At 31.1% G+C, this 9350-nt stretch overlaps 1 long non-coding RNA gene across 1 annotated transcript; it reads left to right on the top strand.

The window, feature by feature from the left end:
• Window positions 1-2968: 2968 nt before the first annotated feature.
• LOC124943972 lies at window positions 2969-4813 on the top strand. The gene is made up of 3 exons (XR_007099781.1): window positions 2969-3245; window positions 3334-3561; window positions 3706-4813. It is a non-coding gene; the product is annotated as an uncharacterized LOC124943972 (long non-coding RNA).
• Window positions 4814-9350: the final 4537 nt, after the last annotated feature.

Here is a 9350-nt window from a genome sequence, read left to right on the forward strand (position 1 = left end):
ATTATTTTTCAACTAGCTGAGGCAGCTTGTAGCCTCATTGGTAGTCAATCCAGATCCTTATTGGTGTCAATCCTGATTTCCTTAAGATTTAGGTAGAATTTCAATACGCTTGTATTCTGGGCTTGTGAATTGGATCTGTGTATTGGGTGGGTTATAAAGTTGAGGAATAACGGATTCAACCTAAATGGGTGGGTGGTAATTCGAGTTTTTGTGTTTATTGAAAATTTAAATCCGGGATAAATTATTACTTTAATACAAGCGTAACTTTTTTGTGTTTATTGAAAATTTATACCCGGAATAAATTATTACTCTAATACAAGCTTAACATGAGTGGTGATCTAAATTATAAATGAACTTTGAGCTATCTAATCATTTTTTTATTTGGACTTATTTTATAAAATAGTCCTACGTATAAATTAAAAATAATATTTAAAATAGTTATTAAATAAAATCATATACAAAAATTAAACAATATATATATATATATAAAGAAACTCTCCCAACATAACAATATAATAGAAAATCAACTATGTGAAAGTGTGATCACGATATGAGAACTCGTTTGGATTGTCGAAGTGTGGTAAAAAAAAGTCGTAGTATATGAGATGCAATGTTGTGGTGCAAAATACTCGAAGTGAGATTACAAAATTAGTAGTATGAAATATCCATATTAGAAAAAAAATAATAATTAGTGATTAAATATGTGAATGAAAAGAAGGTCACGAGATGAGAGTTGATTTGCCGAAGTGAGGGTAAGATGTCGTGATAATGATATGAGACGTTTAATGTACAAAATATTCGAAGTGAAGTCACACGAATAGTAACGAGAGGTTTATTTAATACAAAGAATATTGGCGGTTGTGGAATAAATGATAGTAAAAATGTCGGTGATATGAGATGGTTAATTTGCCAAAATTGAGGGTAAAAGATGTTAGTAATTGTGAGATTATTGAGTGAATAAATGATGTAACGAGATTAATAATATTAAAGATCAGAGAATAAAAGATATTGGTAGTTAAATAAGATTGTTAGTTTACCGAAATTTAAAAGTTAAAACATTATGAGTTAAACTAAAATTAAGATTGTTTATTTCAAATTTTAAAAGTAAAAAGACTTGGAGTTAAACTAAAATTAAAATTGTTTATTTTTAAATTTTTTTAGGTAAATATGATGAAGACGATCACAATGCTGTTTCAACAAATATAAATATTAACAACTAAGGAGAGGACGACGATGAATATGATAACAATAATGACAATAAGGATGAAGATACAAAATGACAACAATAAAAAAAAGACAACATAGATGTGAATTTGATTAATCTTTTTACCATAAAGACATTAGGTTAGTTATATAACTAATTTCATAGCTATATATTTTATTTGTACTTATTTTAACCAATTTTATCTTGTACTTGTATGGTTAAGTTTTTCTGCATAAATATAGTGTAACAAGTGTAATGAAAAAATGTATGTTTATTTAAACAATATAATAATATTTTCCTTAAAATTTCTACAGGGTCAAACATGTGAATTATCTAGTCAACACATATTCCATATTGAATTTCTAAGCCCACATAATTTGAACACGGAGTTTCTTTGAATCAGGTTTTAATGGTCAATGATTTATAACATTAATGTATCTAGAGTCTTGTTTGACTTTAGGTTATTAGAGATTATCTTAAATAACACTCTTCAAATCAATAACATATTATATAACATATCATTTAAATAAATTTAATTATTATTTAAAAAACCTATTTTTTTATTATTTTTATACTGTTAATATATTTTTATTTAAATAATTTTAAATAATTTAATTTGCCATAACTTATATACATTAAACAAGGCTATTTAAATTAAATAAACGATCCAGATCAAACAAAGCCTTAGACATTACCTAAGATAGAGTTGACAAATACCCTATTATATACTATTTTTAAATATTAAAATTGTTGTTAAAATGGTATGAAATGTCTTTGTAGAGACAAAAATAGTATTACAATTAAAAAAGAACATAATTTATAGTTATTTGTTTATAAATGGTAACTTGATCATGGACTACTTTTAAATAATTTCATATCATTTTAATAATTAAATAATTCATTTTTTTAGTGAACTAAAATCTAATTTCATTTATTTTAGTAAAACAAAATAAAAAAATTATAACTTTTTTTTCCAAATAATCAAAGACTAAGAATCTTCATAAACTTCTTTGATCTAAGTTATTCAAAGTTTAAGTTATGGAATAAAAAGATTTAAAAGAAATTAATATATAGTAGAAAAATATTTAGATATTTGGATGGATAAATTAATTAATTTTAAGATGATTTAAATAACTTTTATCTAATTCCAGTGTTTAGTAAAATAAAATATCCTAAAATAGTATTTATTATATAATTAATAATATATAGGAATATATTTCACAAATTATATATTTTGATTATTTTCTAATTCAATAAATAAATTACATGGCAAACTCCAACGACGTCGTGGGAAAGATATTTCCTCGCGCGGTGGTTTCTGTCTCTCTTGATGAACGCGGGTCCCACCTCTAGAACTTTACTTTATTTCAAATTTAACTAATTCAATTGAATAAAAAATTAAAATTTAATTTATTAAAAAATATATATAATTAATCAAAATCATAAATAAGTTGAAAATCCACACAATCCCATATATATATATATATATATATATATATATATATATATATATATATATATATGGGAAAAATATATTTCAAATTCATTTAATAATTCACAGAATCTGAGATTTTATATTTATTTATTTGTACATTAGTTAATTAATTATTTATAATACTAAGTGAAGTAAAATAAATTGAGGGGGTTTTGTATCTTAAAAGACATAGTTAAGGAGTCAATTTAAGACTTTTTAAAAAAAAAATATTTGGAGGTGACGAGAGCTTTCAAGGTTTCAACAAACGCAATTTCTTCTCCTTCCTTCGTTATCTCTCTCTAGGGCATCTTTCTATCAGCAATATGCCGTCATTCACAAAGGTTGTATGGGAGACTTTGCTAGAACCTGTAGTTCAAGATTATCACAAGTGTTTTTTCAAATCCGATGTTGTAGCCGGTAATGAAGAGAGGGAGGATGTTAGATCGACGAAACATATATACATATCACCTGCTCTGTATGCGACTCCGCAGCCGACTCCGATTCCGGATTGTACCTCCGATCCGTCATCGCCTTGACCATACATCGTTAACCATAAGAGACGCGGAGGTAAGGTGTTTTCTCTTTGTTCCGATGGTTCTGATGAGAAGAAATTGAAAAAAACCATGTCTTTCTTCATTGACTGCTTCATCAACAGAATCAAATGATGCGGTTATGCTCGAAGAATCGTTCGATCAGGAATTTCTAGGGCTAATCAGTTGAGAGCATATGCGAATTCATTTTTGTCTCGATATGAACCTCTGGCTCTGTTTCTTGCTTTTCCTTTCTCCCTTGTTGTTGGTTGGTTCCTTCGATCTGTGGGTCCTTCTGTTCACGAGAAAGGGATAAAGACCACTGTTTTAGGGTTCATAATGTGTTCCATCAAGTAATTTCTTCTCCCTCTTTACTTGCTTGCATAATAGAACGCACATCTGGAACTTTACTCATTTTCTTTTTTTTTTAGTTTTATTTCTTCTGATTGTCCAAGTGTTGTGTGATTTGATCGAACGATTTGATTTCCGACAAACAGATTTGTACCTGGCTTGAAGAATTACATCGATGCTGAGAAAAAGAAGGTGGATCATTGTAGAACTGCTTTCTTTTTTAATTGCTTAGAAAGTTTAAAAGGAATATATTTCATTGCTGGATTTACTGCCCTATTTGGAAATGAATTTGATTTGTTTATTTTTGCTTAGACAATAGTCTCAAATTAAAATCGAATACACAAATCTTTATTATAAAATTGAGATAAATGAAGGAAAAAATAACAGCCCTAACTAATGATTGAAAGGATGGGAATCTTGGGATACATTCTTCTGTCCTTGAGCCAAAAAAAAAAGTACCAATTATCCCAGTCGAACTGTTTTAGAAAAAAATGTGTCAGGCTCAAGCATTCTACTAAAGAGTGTATAACTACTTGGGGCAACCGTATTCATGATAGTGGTCTTGGCAATTAAATGCTGTTGACGTTCTAGTCTCTTGTGGCCGGATACCATTTAAGAGGTTGTGCATGTAAGATAATATATAAATATGTACATATTATATATATACCTATAGGCTATAGCCTGTAGGAATGAATAAATAATTAAATCCTTGTAGTAAAAATAAAATACAATTATTGCAGATACCTGATACATGGAGTGCTATATTTGGCAGTTGACTTTGTAATAGAGAAACTTAAGCTGATAATATTTGCATCTAGAAAAATACTTCAGAAAGCCTAACTCTGATACTTATCTCATGGATTTTTTGTTGCTGCAAAAAACTCTTGGTGGATTTTCTATGTGTTCTTTAGTGATGGTCCTTATTGGAGTATGTATTTGCTTGGTTTAAACTTGCACATCCTACCTTCTGTTATCCACTTTTCCATTGATCATGCAATGAATGACCAAGATCTTATCTCAATTTTCTGTTTTTCCATGAGAACTTAGATCATTTAACTTTCTTGAACTCAAAGCCCATACTGTCATTACTTAGTAATCACTGTATAATTATTGTGATGATTTACCTAAGTAAAGACCTTCTCTTATCCACTGAGAGTATTGTCTTCTTCTTCTTTAGTTTCTAATTATTCTTTGACTTATAGAATATCCGGAGCACTAAAATACTCAGATACTTTATTAATTTCTATTAATCTTAGAAGTTGTCTGGTCTTCCAAGTCCTTCCAGCTTGCACCCTTCTTTTTACCTCATTTGTTCAATTCACTTGATATATCTTGTGCATTTTTTTCCATTTCTTTTGCTTTCCAGCAGAAACTCCATAACCTTGACAATCATCAGCAGAAAAGGTGATATCTTACAATGCATTTGGAAATGGTTTATATAATATCTATATAATATCTATATAATTACCATCCACGACTTTACACGTTCTGAAATGTATAGTATTTCTAGTCATGTATATTCATCTGTTATTAATGTTGTTGCTGATACAGAGTAGCTGAAGCCAGAGTGCTATTGAATAGAATTGCTCATATTCAATGCTTTTGTTATTTGTCAGGTATGATATTAATAAACTTACACTAGCTTTATAATATTCCCAGTGTTCTTTCCTTCATCTTGTGCATTTTGGTATTCATTGAGTTTCATGGGTTTATAATCTTTTCATTCTTATATTTGGTTGACACTTGACAGTGATTGTAACATAGTTGTTTCTATTACTAAAGCTATGTTTTCGTCTGCAACAATGGGTAATGACCCTATTGGTGGAATCATATGCGAATACAATAATAGAAAGTATTGAGCTAGTTACTAATTTAATGTGATTACTATTGTAATATGTTTTAATAGAAAGGGTGTTTTGATTTACCTGTTAGATTTACCAAGTGATACAATTTTAATATTATCTTTTGCTACATTAGTGTGGAACTTTGCTAGGTCTTGTACCATTAGATTTTGTAGTGCTATGGCATCATAATTGTAGACGGACAAGGTTCTTTACTTTTATTCATCACAAACTTGATTAAATGAGCATGAGTGTTAGCATTCCTATTTTGAACATCTGAAACACATTTGTAACCATAGTTATTACCTATTCTTACTGAGCAAGCATCAAGTTTTCTTTACAGTATAAAACCTAATTTTGCTAGGGATGAAAAGTGTAAGCCCTCAAGGGCTTGCAAACCACATCAGCAATAAGATACTCATGCTTGCTAATAAAGTGTTTTGAGGTACCATAAGACCCTAATTATACATGGGTTTATAGCTTGAAGGACATTTTTTTGTAAATATTCATGAATAGATGTCCTCATAACCTTAGGAAAGAGATACTGATCAAAGGAGCCAACAGAACAAGAGAGCTACCCAAGAAACAAACTCACCTCCTTCACCAGCTAATATTAACAGAAAAAAACACAGTTCCAAAATAGTCATAGTGTGATACAAATTAGATATTAGGGTTTCGAAGGGACAATCAGGCAATGACACATGGTTGGGTAATTAGAAGTATTTTGTACCATAGTGAATGATAACAAAAAAAGCTACTTAGTTGAGAAAATACATACTTCGACATATCCGATTATATCAGGAAACCCATTGGATGGAATCATGTTGTCTCCATTAGAGGTACAGAATGAACAAAAGTCTCAATGTTGGTTAGCTGTAAGAATATTTCTTCTCTAAGTTGAACTCCAAGAAGAATCAACAAGAATATGGCAGGTTTCACAAATTATAATAATGAACATGTCATGTATCACAATGGGCCATGTACAGCTATTCTTGCTGGAAACAACATACTGAAATTTCATCAAAATCAGTTCGAAGTTTCACATTCTGAGCATCCAATAAAACAGGCCATAAAACCAAGTTTTCTTTTCTCCGTTTCTCCTTATGACTCTAAAGAAGAACACTCCCTATGGAAACCTTTGTTCCACTGGAAAAAGTGGAGATAAGTGGCCTGAAAGATAGGCCATTTTCTTTTCTCTGAATTATTTTTGTGGGTTGAGACTTTCTGGTTATACATGGACAGCAAATCAGAGTTCATTTCAATGTAATCACAAGTTTCTAAGAGTGATTTTAGGTGACATACTATTCTTTTTCAGTTTAGTTCTTTTTTTTGTGACCCGGATTTTTTCCTTGAGTGGTTGCTATAATGCCACCCTTTGAATTCAGAGTGTTCTTAGTGGCAATCGAATCTGATTTATTTTTTGTTTAGTTTCAAAATAATGGTTGTGAAAAGTTCCAACTGTTAACGATGTTGTATGGGAATTTCTTTTATAGTTAAGTTCCAATAATGACCAACACTGTTTAGATATCTGTATGTGATAGTTACAGTGGATACGTGCCCTAATGAATGTCATACTTGCAGAAATCATATGAAACAAAGCAGTATAAGAAGGGTTTGAAGGCAGCAGATGCCATATTGAAGAAGTTTCCAAACCATGGAGGTAAGCAATATTACATGGCCTATTATTTCATTGGATTTGTGTTACGATGCATATTATATGTTATTATGTGGGCTATTCACTTCTTGACTATGAAATATATTTCTTAATGAATTTTTGTTTTATGTGCATGAATCTAAAGAGCGTCAAATTAAAAGATTTATGATTCAGTTGAAAGTGTGTTCTTGCTAATATGCATACATTAATGTGAATATTGTGGCAGTCGTAAGTAGTATAGGTTGACATTATATGTAGTTGTAATTTGCTTCAAATAAGAATTAAACCACTTTGACCCTATCATAATGTCCCAATCCATATTGATCGTAATATTCTCTCCTACCTATCTTTATGTTCCTTAGACACTCTAAGGACCTTATATATACTTGCAACACCTCATCATTCTTTTTTTTTATTGGAAAATCATTCTCTTCATTAACCCTGGCACAATTTGTCCTTTGATTAGTTCTTTGCCATCTATCCTCATTAATTGAATGTTCTCTTATACTGTCTTTCCTCTTTATTGCACACGACATATCCTCCTTTTTTCTCTGGGTTCTAGGATGTGCTACCCCCTGTTCTTCTTTATCTTCATGGTTCTAGGATATGCTACCTTCCTATTCCTCTTTATCTTCTCCTCAACTGTAGCTCAAAATTGGGGGGAGTTAAATTGTGGCTTCATTTGGAAACACTTATTATGTCAGTGGATATGATCTAGGTGAGATCACGTCTAAAATCAGAACTTAGTAAGATAGATCCAGAAACATAAAGTGTATCCAAATAGTCCATGTAACATGCATATGAATGTCTATCTAGTTCTATATGTATTTGTGAAATAAAATGGAAAGGTAATAGAGCTGGCATAGCATTTGTTTGATTATAGGAATTATGACAATTTGGAAGTGATAGATTTCTGCAGCCACTGTTGATGATGTGGTGTGTGTGGCCCAAAATTTGTTTAGCATGTTGTTTTATGGTTCTTGCACCAATTTGGTATGTGTCGTGATTCTCTTTGAGGGTTCTTCATTTATATGTTATTTTTCTTGGTTTCCAGAAACCTTATCAATGAAGGGTTTGACATTGAACTGCATGGACCGCAAAGCAGAAGCTTATGAACTTGTACGGCTTGGACTGAAGGTTAGAATAAATTTTCCATGCCTTGTATTTATGCCTGTTTTGTCCTTCCACTTTGTTGTAAGTGCTGGTTTAGCTTTTGCACCATATTATAGGATAAAATTATTGAGTAATATTTGTTCCAACATTTTCTTTGACACAGAATGATCTCAAAAGTCATGTTTGCTGGCATGTTTATGGTCTCATATATCGGTCAGACAGAGAATACAGAGAGCAATTAAGTACTACAGAAATGCTTTAAGGATTGATCCAGACAACATTGAAATTCTAAGGGACCTATCACTCTTATAGGTGAAATTAATTGATTACCTTTTCTAGCTCTCTTCGTCTTTCCTTGAATAACTGTCCTTAACTAACAAAAAATGGTGGTCTTTGCATTATGAGATAGATGGAACATGAAATTAGCATTTCCTTTTCTCCTATTTATTTCCTTGGGGCATGGGGTTATTGCTGTTATTTGACGATTAATATGCAGATTTAGTTAAGTTTCATATTATCAATTGAATGGTAGCTGTAAACCATAAGGAACAATATACCATGTTGTATCCTTTATGTATTAATTTGCTCCCCATATAGTTTACTGCATGACAATATATTCCTTGTATTGCACTTAAGCTTTATGTCAGTTGTGAATATGTGCAGTCTAAGGAAATTTTATTAAGGCCGTTGCTCACAGAAGCTTTGAGTTATCCATTTAATTTCATTATTTTTCATATGGAATTAATTAATCTGTGTTTCATAGCGCGTGACGTGATCCATAACTTGTTCATTATTTCACAGGCTCAAATGCGTGATTTGATGGGTTTCGTTGAAACCAGACAGCAATTGCGGACTCTGAAGCCAAACCATCGTATGAACTGGATTGGTTTTACAGTTGCTCATCACCTAAATTCTAAGTATGACCTCTATTCTGATTCAAATTGGGACCTATTTGCACTGTCCGTTCCTCTTCTTCATATCTCTCTTTGAGAGACATGTGAGAGGATGGAGTTTAGTGGACATGCCTTGTGTTATCACTCTCTAATTTAAGTAAATTTTATGATATGCTAAGCTTATACAGACATTATGAAGTGAACCTCTATCTGAGACTCATCCGATTTAATCTTGCAGAGTACAAAACATCCATGAGTTGTGCATCATTGGAAGACCTGACATGACAATA

The sequence above is a fragment of the Impatiens glandulifera genome, chromosome 6, assembly GCF_907164915.1.
Source record: "Impatiens glandulifera chromosome 6, dImpGla2.1, whole genome shotgun sequence".
Lineage (NCBI taxonomy): Eukaryota > Viridiplantae > Streptophyta > Magnoliopsida > Ericales > Balsaminaceae > Impatiens > Impatiens glandulifera.